The sequence below is a fragment of the Polyergus mexicanus genome, unplaced genomic scaffold, assembly GCF_030449975.1.
Source record: "Polyergus mexicanus isolate NDT 795.1 unplaced genomic scaffold, iyPolMexi1.0 SCAF_10, whole genome shotgun sequence".
In the NCBI taxonomy this organism is placed as follows: domain Eukaryota; kingdom Metazoa; phylum Arthropoda; class Insecta; order Hymenoptera; family Formicidae; genus Polyergus; species Polyergus mexicanus.
In genome coordinates this window covers 6141562-6160341 of record NW_027223330.1, presented here as the reverse complement: position 1 = coordinate 6160341, position 18780 = coordinate 6141562, and the positions used below count along the sequence as shown (strand labels likewise).

The 18780-nt window shown below is 34.6% G+C and overlaps 1 long non-coding RNA gene across 1 annotated transcript; it reads left to right on the top strand.

Moving 5' to 3' along the window:
• The first annotated feature begins 240 nt into the window (after positions 1–240).
• On the top strand, positions 241–7359 carry LOC138937270 (uncharacterized). Its single transcript, XR_011447484.1, has 4 exons — positions 241–434; positions 2644–2769; positions 6702–6821; positions 7265–7359. It is a non-coding gene; the product is annotated as an uncharacterized lncRNA (long non-coding RNA).
• The last annotated feature ends 11421 nt before the right edge of the window (positions 7360–18780 follow it).

The following is an 18780-nucleotide window of genomic DNA, read 5'->3' as shown; positions in this document are numbered from 1 at the left end:
TTCCATTCTTATTTTACAAATATATATATACCCAGTCAGCCAGGTCTGTTCTAACAGATATTGCCAAGTGCTTGCTACAAATTATTGTTAGCAAAAAGGCTACAAATTTGGTACAAGAGTTGTCCCAGTGAACATTATTGAGAGGATGAGCTCTTTAAGAGGACTTTTTAAAGACTTAATTAAATTTTCTTAGAAATGATATCAGTAAGTTATCTTTTTTAAGATATCTTTCAGAAGAGCTCTTTATGATATCTCTTCATAGATATCTCTAAAATCTCTAGCAAGCGTGCTATTTTAGATATTTTACGAACGCCGCACACATGCGCAAGAAATGTACGTGTGAACTAGAGACCCCGTGTCTAGTATGAACTGCGTGCCACTGCGTGCTTTGGATTTCAGAAAGATAGCATTTCTTCAATATTAACGTTTTTAAGGTAATCTTTTTTTCTTAAATTATAAATATTATTAAATATGTATTTGAGTATAAAATAGATTAATATTTTCATATATATTTTTGTTATGTCTATATCCAATCTAAGAAGTTAGGTTAAATCTTCAAAAAGCACATGTTTCAAAATTATAAATTTTTTTTATTCATAGTCTGGGCATTTTAAACCCTGTTTTAACATCAGAATCGGATAGGATTTAGGATGTCTAATATATATAGACTACAATAAAAAAGAATTTTTATGATTGCAATATGCGTGTTTCTTGCAAATACAGGGTGATTCAAAACAACCTTCTGTCCTTACAATGTCATATACTTGACACTATTCTAAGACGACTTTTCCTTTGCCAAAATTTTTTTCGAGGCTTAGTTTTTAAATTATAAGCCAAAATAGTTAACAAATTACGGGCGAGGCAAGCAGGGGTAGCGCAACTCACCGTCCGATGCTGGTGATTACGTGAGGCGCTCGCTGCGATCAACTGTTTGCTACATACGATGAAGTGTATGTGTGAGAGAGAACGTATACGCGTATACACACACATACACATTCTCTCTCTCTCTCTCTCTCTCTCTCTCTCTCTCTCTCTCTCTCTCTCTCTCTCTTTCTCCCTCTCTGTCTCTTTTACACCCATCGTATGTAGCAAACAGCTGATCGCACACACGCACTCTCTTTCTCTCTTCTTTGTCTTTCTCTTTTACATCTATCGTGTGTAGCAAAAAGTTGATTGCACACATGCTCTCTGTCTCTCTCTCTTTCTCTCTCTCTCACACTAATTCTTACCTTTTATGTAGTAATTCGTTGCCCTCATACGACTCAATAAGTAATACTTCCGTATGATAGAACGAGTAACTAGCAAACTTTTTTCACTCATAAATTGTACCACTTATCGAACTTTTACGAATTAATCTACGCACTTTATCGATAAATTGAATTTATTAACGATTATAATTATTAATCACAATCTACCGATTACTACCGATTAATTATTAAAATATCTCGAAGAAAGAAAGGCGTTATTCGATGCGGAAACTGCGCGACGACAACAAGCAAGTTGTATCGGTAGATCGGTACTAGCGTTGCCGGCATGCCGGCTGCCGGCTGCCGAACAACTGAATGTATCATATTACGCGTGATCGACGCGGACGCTATCATGTGTCCCGTGATCGGCTAAAGCCTCCGACATTGTAAATTCGATAGTTTCGAAAATATAAAACTATAAAATATGAAAATATAATGACGTATAATAACATCGTTTTTTTTTAATAAATTCAGTTTATCGATAAAGTGCGTGGATTAATACGTAAAAGTTCGATAAGTGGTACAATTTGTGAGTGAAAAAAAGTTTGCTAGTTACTTATTGTATCACACGGAAATATTACTTATTGAGTCGTATAAGGGCAACGAATCTCTACATACAAGGTAAGAGTCAGTGAGTGAGAAAGAGAGAATGTGTATTTGTATGAATACGCGTATACGTTCTCTCTCACACATACACCCCATGTAGCAAACAGTTAATCGCAGCGAGCGCCTCACGTAATCACCAGTATGGGACGGTGAGTTGCTCCGCTCCTGTCTGCCTTGTGTACGCGGCCCGTAATTCGTTAACTATTTTGGCTTATAATTTAAAAACTAAGCCTCGGAAAAAATTTTGGCAAAGAAAAAATCGTCTTAGAATAGTGTCAAGTATATGACATTGTAAGGACAGAAGGTTGTTTTGAATCACCCTGTATAAAACCCAACTTCTCTGGTAAGCAGAGCAATATAGAAATTGCAATATAGAATAAATATAATAAAATGCCAAAATTATTTTATTTTTCTTATTGAAATACACATTGTACCACTTTATCCTTGATATGTACATTATGATTTACGATATGTATCACAAAAATATAAACGCTTAAAATTTCAAAATAAATTACTCTTAAGCTATAGGTATTCACTATGACCTGCAACGTGCAACGCAACACTAAAGCTACCTAATAAGTATGTTTAAATATCCAGATCAAGACGTACTCATTAGGCTGCAACTACTGTTGCATTGCATTAATTTTTTATTGTAATTTTTAAAAAGTATAATAGTAATAAACATATTATTCAAAACCATATATTCATAAAACAATATATTATATATATATTTATATACACATATATGTAAGATATATAATTAATCTATATAAATTTTTTCAAATTAAAGAAGAGACGAAGAACCAAAAGCAAAGACAGATAAAGGGAGAGAGAGAGAGAGAGAGAGAGAGAGAGAGAGAGAGAGAGAGAAAGAGAGAAAAGAAGAGAAAAGGAAGAAGAAAGAATTAAATATCAGGTAAGAATAATTAACATTTTGTTTGATATTATGCACGTTAATGTATATAGTGTCATGTTGAAGTTAACTTTTTCTTAATTTTGATGCATATAAATAACATTTATTCAGAAAAATAATTACTTATATATTCAGAAAAATAATTATTTATATATATTAGATTTGATTTTCGAGTTTGAGTTCTTTATTGGATGTGAAATTGAAATAAAAATTAAACTTTTCAAAAAAGTATAAACAAAAGGTAAAGTAACTATAAAGTAACTTATATTTTATTATTTTCTAATTTTGAATTTTTTATTTTTATTCTTAATATCTTTATATTTTATACATTACATTATTTTTATAAATTAAAAATGTCATTACGCAAAAATTTTAAAAAGTTATCCGTGAGTCAGAAAAATGAAAGGCTTCTTAAAGCTTATAAATTTTTACAAAATGTTGAAATAAGTGATGCTAATGTAGAAGAAGATGATCAAATGTGTTCAAGTGACAATGTCAAATGTGAAATAAGGCATTCTGAAAATTATATAGGTGAAAGTATTGATATCAGTAATAACAATAACAGTGACAATAACAGTGACAATAATAGTGACAATAACAGTGACAATAATAGTGACAATAACAGTGACAATAATAGTGACAATAACAGTGACAATAATAGTGACAATAACAGTGACAATAATAGTGAAAAAAGCTATTGCATTGAAGATGAATTGAATGATATAACAGATGATAATATAGCATTAAATAAAACTTCAAATTTTAAAGAACAACTGAAACAATGGGTGTGCGAATATAATATTACTCATCGAGCTACTGGAACATTATTAAAGTTATTGAAAAATGTTGATGATATTAATGAATTACAAGATCTTCCACTTGATCCCAGAACATTACTTGAAACTCCTAAGCACATTGTTGTTCGTGAAGTACCTCCTGGGAAATATTTTCATTATGGATTAAAAAATGCTTTGATAGATATTCTAAAAACTGTACGTTTAAGTACAGTATCTAAAAACATAGAAATAAATATTAATATCGATGGCTTACCTCTAACAAAAAGCTCAAAAAGCCAATTTTATCCAATATTAGGAGAAATATATCCAAAAATTTTTGAACCATTTGTTATTGGAATATATCATGGATACAATAAACCTGCTTGTCCTAATGAATTTCTAAAAGATTTTATCAAAGAGTATATTTTATTACACGAAAGAGGATTTGAGTTTAATGAAATACACTTTACAATTGCAATTCGATGTGTAATTTGTGATGCTCCAGCTCGATCATTTGTAAAGTGTGTCAAAGGATTTAATGGATATTTTGGATTTAATGGATATTTTGGTTGTTCAAAGTGCATGCAAGAAGGTGATTATAATAACCATCAAATGCTTTTCCCTGAAATAAATGCAAAATTGAGAACAGATGAAAATTTTATTAATCAAGAAAATGAAGAGCATCATATTAGAAGATCAATTTTTGAGAGAGTAAATTTGGGAATGGTAAGCCAATTTCCATTAGATTATATGCACTTAGTTTGCTTGGGAGTTGTAAAAAAGATGCTTCAAACTTTTATACATGGAAGAATCAAAGCAATAAAATTTAATTCTACAGTTATACAGGAAATTTCAGAAGTTTTGTGTAATATATCTGCATGGATACCAAATGATTTTGCACGGAAGACACGTAGTTTAGAAGAGTTAGACCGTTGGAAAGCAACGGAATTAAGATTATTTCTATTATATGTAGGACCAGTTATACTTCAAAATTAACAGTTACATAATAGAATAGTGGAACGTGTTAAATATAAAAAAACTCGACATGAATATTTTTCAAAACCTCAAGTAGCTCATTATAATTCTAAAAAATCTAATGGAACGAGATTAGCATATGATTACATTTTTTATAAAACATTCAAATTGTCACTAAAAAAAGAATCTGATAGTTTTTGTTATTTAAAAAGTAATGATATTTTTCATATTAAAAATATTTATAAGTATAATAAAGAATCTATTATGCAAGGAAAAATATTAATAAATCTATGTAATTTTCCACATTATCCCGTCAATTCTGAGTTATTTAACATAAGTGTTGGAAATGAATGGTCCAAATTAAAAAATTTTTCAATTGATGAAATAGACATGAAGGCAATTTGTATTCCATACAAAAATTCTTTTTGTTTCTTTCCCATAATTCATTCATGTGTATAAAATAATATAAAATTATGTCAAATTGTGTCTTAAACGTGTACATATAATCCACAATAAATTACAAATTTATAAATTTTGTTTGACTTATTTCTCTTACATAATCCCATTATTATCAGTTTTTAATTTTCATTTATTTATTTTTCACATTTTTAATATCTATGCTCATATAGTTTTTTATTTAATATCATTTTATTTTATTTCTTCCAGTTTTATGTCTTGTGTCTTAAATGTGTACATATAATCCATAATAAATTAAGAATTTATTTTGTCTAACTAAAAATAAATTTTGTTTAACTTATTTCTCTTACATAATCCCATTATTAACATTTTTTAATTTTTTTATTTATTTAGCTTTTACATTTTTAATATCTATGCTCATATAGTTTTTTATTTAATATCATTTTATTTTATTTCTTCCAGTTTTATGTCTTGCTTAACATAGAATTTTATATTTTAAATATGTTAACAATCTTCTAGACATACATTTTTTTAAATAATATTTTATAGTCTTGATAAATAGAGGGTATACATAGTAAATATATAAATTCGAACTAATTTACATCATATTTTGATCATGATTTGATCTATATGACGTTAAATTAACATTACTTTGACTTCGTATTCTATCTAAATATTTTGTAAAAAGTTCATAGCAGAAACGTTTTAAGGCTCCTAAGGAATGTACTTCGTCGTATTGTGGGATGAATGGTCTGCGACCATACCATCATCGTAGTTGATATTAATATCTAAAGCTTTTCAATGGCCACCGAAAAACGCTAGTTTTGAGTCTGGAAAGAACTCGTTACCTAATAATGATTGGAAGGTTATTAACTATAAAAAATTATTAGGACCTTTTGGTAAATATATATTCAGATATATTATTTTTAATATACATATATTAAAGTATAAATTGCTCATTTAATTTAATCTTTTCTAGATACCTACAAGAAAGCTAGAGAATTTGAAATAGAAATTACAAATATTTCTACGAATGATGAAGAAACATTGTTAACTATAAAAGAAAAAATGTATAATAAAGCATTTTTATAAAAAAGACCAATTAATAAACCATCTCGTTACTGTTCATCTTCCGAGGAGGAAAAAGAAAATGAAAATTTAGGTAAACATTAAATTTTTTGTTTCTACTGCAAACAATTGTATCATTTTCAATATTTATATATTACATATGTATTTTTTTATACAGATAATATAGCTGAAAAGAAAATTAATAAATTATTAATGTACCATGAAAATGATACATCTACTAAAATTAATGAACTAAAAGAACTATGTAAGTATTGATATACAAATATATTAAAAACATTCAACATATTGATTTACAAATATATTAAAAATATTAATATTAAAATAAAATAGGTATTCCAAAACCTCCTATGAGCTATAAACCAATGAAAAAAGTTGTTGAAACAAGCTCTGCTCAACACAACATATCCAAAAAATCTACAGTTGATTGCGAATTTGGAGCGAAATATGAAAAACAAAAATGTTCCGAACTAGAAAATGAAAGACAAATTATTGGAACAGGTATAATTATTCTTTTGTAATTATGTAAATTTAACGAAGTCGATTAGTATCATTAATAACATCTTTTTAATTTTATTTTTAATTTTATTTTTTGTTGTAAAAATTTCGAAAATAGTACATGTAAAAATTTTGCACAAACTACAATTTGTATATAAAAATGAGAATATTTTCTATTTACAGGAAAGTCTGAATTATTAAATAATGATATAAACAATTATGAGGAACATGAAGAAAGTCAAATATTATACTTGGATAGCTTCGATATGGAATCTAACTTGGATGTACAAGTAAAAGAAATAAGTGAGAAAATTATTATTGTTTTCTGTATATAGCAGGCTTATTAAGTATATAACAGATTTTATCAATGTCTTTAAATTATTACAAATTTTTCTCTATTTTTATTTCTTTTATTTTCTACACATTTTTCTTTTATAATTTTGTTAATATTGCAAAATATCTGTTAAATATATTATATAAAGTTAGTTGTTAATGTTTAAAAATAAAATATTACAATTTTTTTCTAATTGTAGAATATGGAAAATATTCTACATTTATTTTAGTATTATTTATTTAGATAAATACTGCAAGTAAAATTATATACAATTTGTAGATTAAAGTTAAATAGCAATTAATAAAATTTTAAATTTTATCTAGATTATAATAAATAAAATGATTATAAATAAAATGTTTGTATTTTATAATATTTATATAATTTTCATTATAATTTTTGTTTCTTTTAATAGATGCACAACCAATCAACTATTCACAATCAATATTTCATCTAACCGATCGACAAAAACCAATTATTATCTACGAAGAGAATGCAGAAAATATAAACAGCGAGGGAAAAAAAGAATTGCATGAATTGTATTGCAGTAAGTATAGAGATAATTGTTTTATAATTAATATTTTAATAAATATATGATTTAATATTATAACAAATATGATTTAAAATGTATTTAGTGTTTTTTTTCAATAAATTTTTGTGTTAGACAACTTTTCTTTATATTTTTTACTTTTGAAAATATATATAATATAATAATATAATAATTCTTTATTGATCCCCTTGGGGTTACAAAACAACCATCATACACAGCCTACAAATAAAAAAACAACGCGATACATCTTTTTCTTAAAACTAGACTCTTAATCTATCTCGCAACCTTAACCTATACTCCTTACCCTACCTAATACACACACACACTACGCATCTACGCTATCTTAAACACTAACTTAGCCTATGGATCTCCGTTTCCGTTTATTCACATTCTCCCTCATCCACTCCCCTACTCTTCCACTCATTCACCCTTTCCCCCCTTCTTTCTTCCAATTCTCTCATCCATCTCTCTCCCTCCCCCTCCTTTCCCCAATCCGTGCATTCCTCCCAAACGTGCTCCCATGACTCCAACACCCTTTCACACTCCCTGCATTTCCTTCCCTCCTCCCCTTCCCAGTATCTCCCTGCCCTCATCCCATTCCCTAATCTAAATCTTGCTACTCTTTGCCATCTACTTTCCCCCCATCTTTTTTTTAAATACCCCGGCACTCCTTCCCCTTTCACCCATTTATACCACCTATTATATTCCGACCCCCATATCCTCTTCCATCTTTCTTCTTTCTGCAACTTTCTTTCTCTCTCAATCATCTCCTCCCCCCTTAATTTCACCATCTCCTCCATTTTCCACCCCCTTTTCTCTATAAATCTCCTCCTCTCCTACTCCCATCCTATCCCTTCCTTTCCCCTCCTAATCCTTCCCTTCATCTCCTCCCAACACTTCCTAGCCAGCTCTCCCCCCTTACCCTCCTCCAATTTCTTCTCAAAATTCCAAGCTCTCATACCCGCCCTCCCCCTCAACAAATCCCTCTGCAATTCCTCCCTTACCATATATCCCGGCGTATACCTTTCCACTCCTAACACCCACTTCAAATACCTGTCCTGCAATTTTTCCAGCCTCTCCCTTTCCTTCCAACCCCACACCTCCACCCCATAACTAACCACCGACCATACTAGCTTATCAAACAACTAAATCCTTTTTCCCCAATCCCCCCAAACCTCCTTTTTCCTATCCCCCACACCTTACCTAATAATGCTGCTCCCTTCCTAACCTTTTCCCTCACATGCGCATCCTGTTTTCCATCCGACCTCACCGTGTACCCCAAATACTTAAACTCCCTCACCTCCTCCAACAATTTTCCCTTCCAAAACCATTTTACTTTCTTCCATCTCCCTCCTCCCTTCCTACATCTCATTACTTTAGTCTTCGCCACATTCACCTCCAAACCCTTCCTGTCCATATAACTCTCCAACTTTCCTATCATCCCCTTCATTCCTCCTTCATCCTCCGCCAACAACACTATGTCATCCGCATACGCCAAAGTATACACCTTCCCTCCCCCAGCCTGACCCCACTCCACCCTCCCCTCTTCAGTTCATCATCCACGTCCGCCAACAACAACGTAAACAAACATGGACTCAACGGACAACCCTGTCTCACCCCCCTCACTGTCCAGAACCTCTCCCCCTCCCTTTCCCCCACCCTCACCCTACTTACCGTCTCCCTCAAAACCTCCCCACACCTCTCAACTAGACCCTCCCTTACTCCTCTTGCCCTCATCGCCTCTATTAACACCCCTCTATCCACGGAATCAAAAGCTGCCTTTAAATCCAAAAACATAGCTATCATTCTACCTCCTTTCTCTCCCACCTGCCTATTAATTAAATAATTGAGCACATATATGTTGTCTATCGTCCCTACTCCCTTTCTGAACCCCGTCTGACTTGCCGGTATCAACCGCTTCCGTTCCACCTCATTCCTCAACCTTTCCGCCAATATCGCTATATACACCTTATACCCCGTCTGGGTTAACGTTACCCCTCTATATTCCTCTACCCTATCTCCCTCTCCTTTTTTCAGTATCGGCACTATTATCCCCTCCCTCCATTCTCTTGGTCACTCTTCCCCTTTCCAAATCCTTCTACACCCCCCCAAATCCCCTCCTCCACCTCTTCTCCTCCATACTTCCACACCTCATTCGGTATTCCATCCCCCCCCGCCGCCTTGCCATCCTTCAACCTCCTTATCACTTTTCTAACCTCCTCCCTTCCGATTTCCTCCTCTTCATTCTCCCCCATCTCCCTTCCTATCCCCCTTATTACCCTCCACTCCACTTCCCCCAAGAGCCCTCTAAAAAAACCATCCCATTCCTCCATTTCTATCCCCTCATTCACTCTCTTCTTGTTCCTTCTTTCTCTATTTATTATCTTCCAAATCTGCCCTTCCGTTTTCACCTCCCTCACCTCTCTCTCCCACCTCTCAGCTTCCTTCCTCTTCTTTTCCTCACATATGACCTTGTACCTCCTCTTTTCCTCTCTATATTTATCACCTGTCCCCCCCTCCCTCCTCCATCTCCTTAGCTCTCTCCTAACCACTTCTTTCCCCTCCTTACATTCCTCATCCCACCATCCTTTTTCCTTCCCCCGTTGCTTTTCCTCTTCCGTCTTTTCTAACGCTCTCAACACCCTACCCTTCAACTCCCCCCACTCCTCCTCTATTCCTTCCTTCCTTCCCTTCCTTTTCCCAACTTCTTCCCCAAACACCTTTCTACCCTCCGTCGTCCAAACTCCTCTCCTCATTCTGCCCCCGCTTTTTGCTCCCCTCCCGCTTCTCTCCCAACTAACCCCCCTTATCCATACTCTGAGCGGATGATGATCCGAGTCCACTCTCGCTTCCACTATCATTTTCTCTACTCCTTCCCTCGTTCTCTCATCCCCTACCACATAGTCGATTACCGATTCCCCCCTTCCCCCTGTATACGTCCATTCCCCTTTTACATCCCCCTTTACATTCCCATTCAAAATTGACCACCCTTGATCTTCCAGGAACCTACACAATCTCTTCCCTTCTCCATTCACTTTTTTGTCTTTCGAGTTCCTGCATCTTCCTTCCCCCTCTTCCTCACTCCCCTCTTCCACTCCTCCCCCTTCCTCCCCCGTTCTTGCATTAAAGTCTCCTCCTATCAACACTCGCACTCCTTCCTCTCTTTCTTCCATCCACTCTTTTAACTCCTCTAATTTCCTCTCTATATCTCTATTCACATATACCCCCACTATCCTCCACCATTCCCCTAACCATACCTTACATGTCATTAACCCTTCCTTATTTCTCCTCTCCCTTTCCTTCTCCACCTTTAATCCCACCCTTACTCCCAAAATCATTCCACCCATCGCCCTTCCTTTCTTATTCTTTCTTCCGGCCCACTGCATTTCCCATACATATCCCCTCGGCATCTTACCCCTTACCCTCTCCCAGCTTTTACTATCCATCCACGTTTCGCACAATATCATAATATCCCACCCTTTCAGACCCTCTCAAAAATCTCTATCCTTATTCTTCAGCCCCGCTACATTCTAAAAACCCACCCTATACCTTCCCTTCCCCCTCTCTTTTCCTCCCCCTCCCTCTCCTCTCCTCTCCCCATGCTCCTCTTTCCTCTCTCACCTTCCTCTTCCTCTCCCACCATCTCTCCTCCCTCCCTGTCCTCTCCTACTCTTATTCTTCCCCCTGATCTTTCCACCCTCTTCCCCCCCATCCCTTAACTTTTCCTTTCCTTCATTCCATTTCCACCAAATACCATTTATTTGCACTTTTCCATATCCTACCCACACTCTCTTACCTTTTTCTCTCTCTCTCCTTGCCACACTCTCTATTAACCATCTCATCCTTCTTTCCTTCCATGTTAAGTCATCATCCAACCTTATATCTCTGCCCTTTATTTCTCCTCTCCTTCTCATTATCTCTTTCTTCTTCTCTACTTCGTCTATTTTCACTATTGCCGTCCCTTTTCCCCTCTCCTTACTTCCTAAGCATCTCACCCCCTCTACCCTAGCCTCTATTTTTATCTCTTTTAATACATCCTCTACCCTCGCCCTCACCTCTCTTTCCCCTCCCTTCACTCCTCTTACTACAATATTCCTCCTTCTCTCCTCTCTTTTCTTCATCTCCATCTTTATTTCAATTTCTTTAATTTTCCCCTCTAATTCTCCTCCTCTTCCCTCCCCCTTTTTCCCTCTCCCCCTTTCTCTAAGTTTCATCTCTCGCCATTCATTCTCTAGCGCCTCCACTCTTCCCTTCATCTCTTCTCTCTCCACCCTCCCTCTCTCATCCATTTCCTCCATCTGTCTCCTCACTATCCCATCTATTTCCTCTCTTATGTCTTTCATGTACCCCCTTAACATCTCCCCTATCATCTCTCTATCTTTCTGCATTTCCTTCCTCATTTCCTCCTTCACCTCCTTTAACCCTTCCTTTAACTCCTTTTTCCATTCCTCTTTCATTTCCCTCCACCATTCCATCTCTCCCACTCCCCCCCCTCCAAACCCCTCACCGGTGACCTTTGAACCCTTTTCCCTTTTCTACCCTCCCCTACATCTTCACCCCCTTTTCCCCCTGCCTATCTCTCTATCACTTCCCCTTTTCTTTTCCACATCTCATCTAAACTCCCCGTGCTCCCCCTTCTCACCTCCCCCGTCTTCAATAATTCCCTTTTTGTCTTATCCTCTATCTCTTCTTCCTTGCTATTTTTCCTGTTCTAATCCTCTATTTCTGTCGCCTCTCTACCTCCTCTATTGTCAGTGCTTATTCCCCCTCCTCTTCTGCCTCTGTCTCTATCCCTGTGCTCGCCTCTCTACCTAACTTCTATATTCCTTTCTCTCTGCCCCACCGTATGTCGCCGCTCTATCTATCTCACGCTCCCGGTTCTTCACTTCTCTACCACGTGACCCTCTTTCTCTCTTCCTAACCTTACTCTGCTCTGCTCTATCTTTTCCGCCTCCTTGCTTCTATCACCTTCTCTCGTACCTCCACCCTTACTTCTCCACTTTCCCCTCACCTCACTCCTCACTTGCGCACCTCTTACTCTCTCACTCACTTCCCTATCTCCTCACTTTCTCCACCTTTCTCACTGCACACTTTCTACAATACTCTTTCTCACCCACCGGAAACGGAAATCCACTTTTGAAAATATATAAATAGATTTATTTTATTATTTCTTTGTGCATATTAGTTGATTCTCTCTCTCTCTCTCTCTCTCTCTCTCTCTCTCTCTCTATATATATATATATATATATATATATATATATATATATATATATATATATATGTACATAGTAGGTGCATTCAATGTATAGTCATATATGTTATATGTCATATGTAATGTATGTGTGCGCGCGCGCGCGCATGTGTTTGTGTGTCTAGTTAAATGAATGGAACTTGAACTAAGTGCTTACATACTTTGTTTACATACTTGTCATTTGCGGATGTTTTGGAAGGATGCTATCAGATTCTTCAGAGTCTTCACTAGAATATATGTCTGCTATCCTTTTCTCTTTTTTCACCATGTTTTCTTCTGAGAAAATAATTTAAATATAAATTACACTTGATAAATTAATATATTCTTTATCGAATACATTACAGTATTATATAATAGTTAATATTTATACTGTAGAAATAATGTTTGTTTATACTGAAACAAACCTTTCATTTGTTTTTGTTTTGTCGGGGGATTGTTATATTCTTCACAATAGTCGTTGGTGTCGCTCACATATAGACGATTTCTCATCTTTTTTCTTTTTGTGCTTCCTTCAACCTCTGAATTTAGATCGGATGTGCATTTGGCTTTTCTGGATTTCAACCTTGCCACATTATAGTCATCTACAATTATGCAAATTAATGTTTACATTATAACAAAGAATAGCAATAATATATATTACTTCACTTCAAAAATAATATTAATCTGAAAATTTTTTAAAAATAAAATACTACTAACCATATGTGCTGTTTCGAAACGTAATAATATCGTAACATGGCCAGCATGTATTTCGTTCCGTGTTTTTCCGAATTGCTGCAATAATTTGTTCGTATTTAAATGGAAGCCAGTAACATTTGTTGTGTTCTACAATATCCAGCCAGATGGTACCGCTTCAACAGTGTTATCTGTCGAAAACTTACCTATCGTCCACGTTCGTTTCTGCATTCCTAGATTACAGTAACAAAAAAAAACAAAAAAGCTAAGAATTCGCCAATATTATGTGTAAATATATGTACATATAGATTATAAAGATAAAGATTTAAATATAATATTACTCAAGTACTTTACCTAAGATAAATAATATTAAAGCAAATTAATGGAAAGTTTATCACCCTAGTAACATAAACTACATTTTTTTTCTAACGTACAGAAAGTAAGATGATTTAAGCAGATAATTAGACAATATTGATTAAAGTAATAAAAATAGATGACGATAAATACAGATTATATTTTTGTTCAAGTTATTTAATTATGTACAAGTTAAAGCACAATTTTGTTATCTATGATTCTGTATGTAACAGAAGAAAAATAACGTGTATATTTTTGTATTCTAATCTAATACATTTATTTGCAATTTGATCCAAATTCCAAGTCTGTAAATTGCCCAGATTACAGACCTTATAAATATTTTGTTTCGAAGATTTGCAGGTTTTGGTATACAAATCTTGAAGAGTCTTGTATTTATTTCCAATTACAATAGTATTTTCATTATTAGAAGCAAAATTTAAAATAACTATAATACTTCCATCCAGTAAACAACAACAATTATCAGGTTCTTTATTTGTTAATATAAATTTTTCAAACACTATTTTACTAAATTGATTATAGTTGTGATAAGCGGACCATTGAAATGCGGATTTAAAAGATGTGGTTTATTATGTTGTTTTATGTTCAAATTAGGATTCATATAATTATTTTGTTCGCTTATCCGGCAAACAATTTGTTCCAAAGGTTTATTATTTTTACGAATCATTTTAAGAATTGATTGCATATAATTCTCGAATGGAAAAGCACTGAATTTTTGCAACGATCCGAATTTTTTTACATCATCACAAAGATGTAATAAATGATGTGTATTATGCGATGCATTTTCTTTACTGTACAGAATAATAAATGTTTCAACGTAGTATTGTAATAATAATTTAGTATAATTTAGATACAATTCAATATATTTTGAACTAGATAAAATAGTAACAGCTACGTGTAAAGTTACAAAATTTAAATATTTATCGTTACTTAATACAGATTTTAATATGACCGGCCCTATATATAACAAAAATGTTCTAAATTCAGTAGCTTTCTATCTTTTACTTTCTAATAATGATCTTGGTTTTCTATTAAAATCACGTGGTATATTGTATCTTTGTTTTTCTAAAAATGTTGATATTATCGATTGTTGTTGTGATGATAATTTAGCAGGAGGTTTTCCATGGCACCATAAAAAGACAACTATTTTTTAACTTGTCCCAAATAAAGTATATACATTGGATCTGGGAAATCAAACACCATATCTATATCTGGAATTAATTCTAATATCGATGTACCTGTATGATGATCTAGCTGTGATTTTAATCTATTGTAAATTTCTTCTTTGTTCTTATATTGGAAATCTCTAAGTAGGGGAAGCATACTCTGTTCAAATAACATTCGCCTTTGGTTTCACATTTTGTACACAAATAATAACCTGAATGACCCTTCGTATATTTTACAAAAGATTGAGCTGGCACATCACAAACAAAAGCTATAATTTTAAAGGGATATATTATTCCATTAATTGTTATACCATTAGTAATCAAATCCTGAACTTCCTTTACAAAAGATTGTAAGAATTTATTAGCATCTGCAGGTTTTTCATATCCATGATAAATTCCAATAATACCAACATTGTTGTACTTATTAACTAAACTGCATAAAATAGGATAGACTTGACTCCCTGAACTTTTGAACACACAAAGGCAAGCCATCGATATTTATAATAATTTCGATTATCTGCAAATTTTCAAAAGAATATGTTTCTACAAGTTTTTCCACACAATAATTTATTCCAAAATGATAATAGCGTCCCGGTTCAATATCATCTGCATGTACAATACTTTTCTCACAGTATCTAATAAAGTACGAGCATCTCGAGGAAGTTCTAGATATTTATTATAGGTTTTATATATCCCATCAATTCATTTAATGCGACATGAGTTATTCGATTTCTAATAGCCCATTCTTGCAATTGTGATGTAAAACTTACATTATTCTCTTTACGACGTTCAAAATTATCTAAAAAATTGCGATTAATTGCACCATCGTCATTAATACCATCTGCATCATTATTATTCTCACTTCCAAGAGCCTCTTCATTATTATTTATTAATTCATAATTAATGGTATATGTTAGCGATACATTTTTATCCAACTTTTTATTTAAATCATATTTATGAGCATCTCTCTCAAACACTAATGATGATACATCATTAGTACTTGATGATACATCATTAGTACTTATTTATTATCTAAAAAATTGCGATTAATTGCACCATCGTCATTAATACCATCTGCATCATTATTATTCTCACTTCCAAGAGCCTCTTCATTATTATTTATTAATTCATAATTAATGGTATATGTTAGCGATACATTTTTATCCAACTTTTTATTTAAATCATATTTATGAGCATCTCTCTCAAATACTAATGATGATACATCATTAGTACTTGAAATTGAAAATAATGTATTACTATTTAATAAAATCACAATTAGATTTTGATGCGTTATTTATAGATGCATTAGTTATCCCTTTTGCACGTATATAATATTTTCTATTTATTTTAGGCATTTTTAACTAATATATATATGATTATTATATTAATGATACTTACTTAACTGGGCCGGTACAGCTTGTGTTGCAATATTTACTATAAGATATCCTCAACTGGATAGGTCAGACTTTCCGTAAAAACTAGTAACGGCAAACGGTTATAGCATATATAACAGTCAGTTTTTTTCATATAAACACTTCCAATAAATTTATAAACAATCTTTGGCTTGTAATAAACGTTGTATAGTTTATTGCGTCTACCAAGTTCTCGCCCAGATCAGGAAAACAAAAAGCACGCCGAGAAGGATGGCCGACCAGCCCTTTTGTTACTTTTGCTTCCGCAGCCGAGCCCGATGGATATTAATCCACACAAAGTCAACAGAGCTCACTAAACACTAAATATTAAACAATTCGATAAACTGATCACTTTTCTTGAAAACACGGAGACGCAATGGACTAATAATACACCTTACTCTCTTTCCCGTCAACAAATCCTCTTCTTCTTCTTCTTCTCTTTTGGCTGTCAGACTTCCGTAGGAATTATCTATACGCCAATCGCTAGTTATGCTGTAACTTTCGATAAATTATATAAGTAAGTCTTTCCTCATGGCGAAGCCGTGCAATAGACGAAATATCCTAGTATTATTTGAGAAAGCCAATGTTGGTATGTCTAGTGTAATGTCAAAAGCGATTCTGCGCAGCTGAGTGATAAGCAGGTTCGAGTCATCATGTAAGTTTGGACAATGGAAGAAGATGTGGTTCATATCTTGGAAAAGGTGCCCATATGAGCATTCCGCAGAGTCAGACATATTCTTATCAAAAAGATGGCCCTTCGCTGTCGTATGGTAAGATCTCAATCTTGAAATGAAGGTGACAATAGGTCTAGTAAGATCTTCCCTAATATTCTTGTCGTTATACCACGGTGGAGCGAGAACGTCACGCACGTGATTAAAATATCTTTTCCCTTTATGAAGACTCTCGGTAAGAATTATTTGTGATGCTCTGCCCTTGGATATGGCTTTAAACTTGGAATAGAGGTTGGTGTAATGACATTTGCTAAGGAGGAAAGTATCAGGAAGACGCAAAGACTCCTTGGCCAGAATATCCGCCCTCTCGTTGCCGGGGATACCCCTATGACTGGGGATCAAAAAAAGATGCACTACCAAAGCTTGTTTGAAACATTCGGAGAGCAAGCTCCTGATTTTAAGAATTCCATGATGCGTTATACCGGTAGACACCGGATTGTCTAGGCTAGACAGTACACTTAATGAATCCGAAAAAATTACAGCTCTTCTAGTTTTCCCCTCCAGAACAATATCAATCGCGTTTTGAATGGCGAATGCTTCCGCCTCAAAGATGGTGCAATTATTGTTTATTCTTTCTTTATGCTCTAAATCGAGCTCCGGAGAGAATACAGCAAATCCAGCTCTGTTATCCAATTCTGACCGAGATCCGTCGGTGTAAAATGAGGCATCATATTTTAAGGAGGATGTAAGGCGTTCAAAGGAGGAGGCGGGGTCAATGTCTGCCGCAACTCGATGCCCTAGATCCGTGTTAATCGCAGGATCGAGATGTCTGCATTCGTACGGGAATTCGAGGTAACCCGGCAGATGAAAAGTATCCGTCTGCCCAAAGAGCTCAGTATGAGCAAAAAAGGTATCGGCCAGGAGGCAAATGTTATCTCTCTCGTTAACCGGTAGGTCGCAGAGATCAACCGTCTCAATGGGTGAGAACGCCTAGCCATGACTTTCGCCAGGAATCTCAGAGTGAGGCCCTGCCAACGTGCATCCAGCGGGAACTCTCCGTTGATATCCAGAAGGACATTGGTGGGAGTGGTGGTCATAAGACCGGAGACAGCTCTTAATGCCGCATATTGTAGGCGACTGATTTTCAAATAGAGGATTTCATCCAGGGGATTAAAGGACTGGCATCCCCAATCTAGTAAAGGTCTGATAAAGCCTTTATAAACATTAAGTAAGTTGGTGGGATGAGCGCGCCATCTGATACCTGTCATAGCTTTGAGGATGTTTAGTCTTGGCATGATTCGATTCCTTACGTGGTTAATATGTGCCTTCCAGTTGAGTTCGGAATCTAACACGACGCCCAAGAAACGCGTCGCCGGCGAAAACTGTATGTTGCCGTTGCCAACTTTAAGCTGGAAATTATGTTTTTTCATGAGTATACGGAGGTTGCGTGGCCTAAGTGTTGAGAAGATAACATAGCTTGACTTGGAGGGGGAAATAACAAGCCCCGGGTTTACAAAAAATTGATATAAACTTTCCAATGCGTCGTTCATATGATCCCTGACAGGTTCCAGCAGACTATCCGAGCAATATATAGCAATGTCGTCCGCATAGTACAATATATTCACAGTATCAGGCAAGACCTTGTGTGACAAGGCGATATATAAATTGAACAATATAGGGCTAAGGATGGAGCCCTGAGGCAGACCGATGATGGTGTCGCGACTCTGTAAATTGATGCCCGCAGCGTAGCCAATAAGATGTCTACGGGAAGTCAAGGCTTTAATAAATTTAAGAATTTTTGGAGGAAGCCCATATCTCGAGAGAAGTATTGTTAATA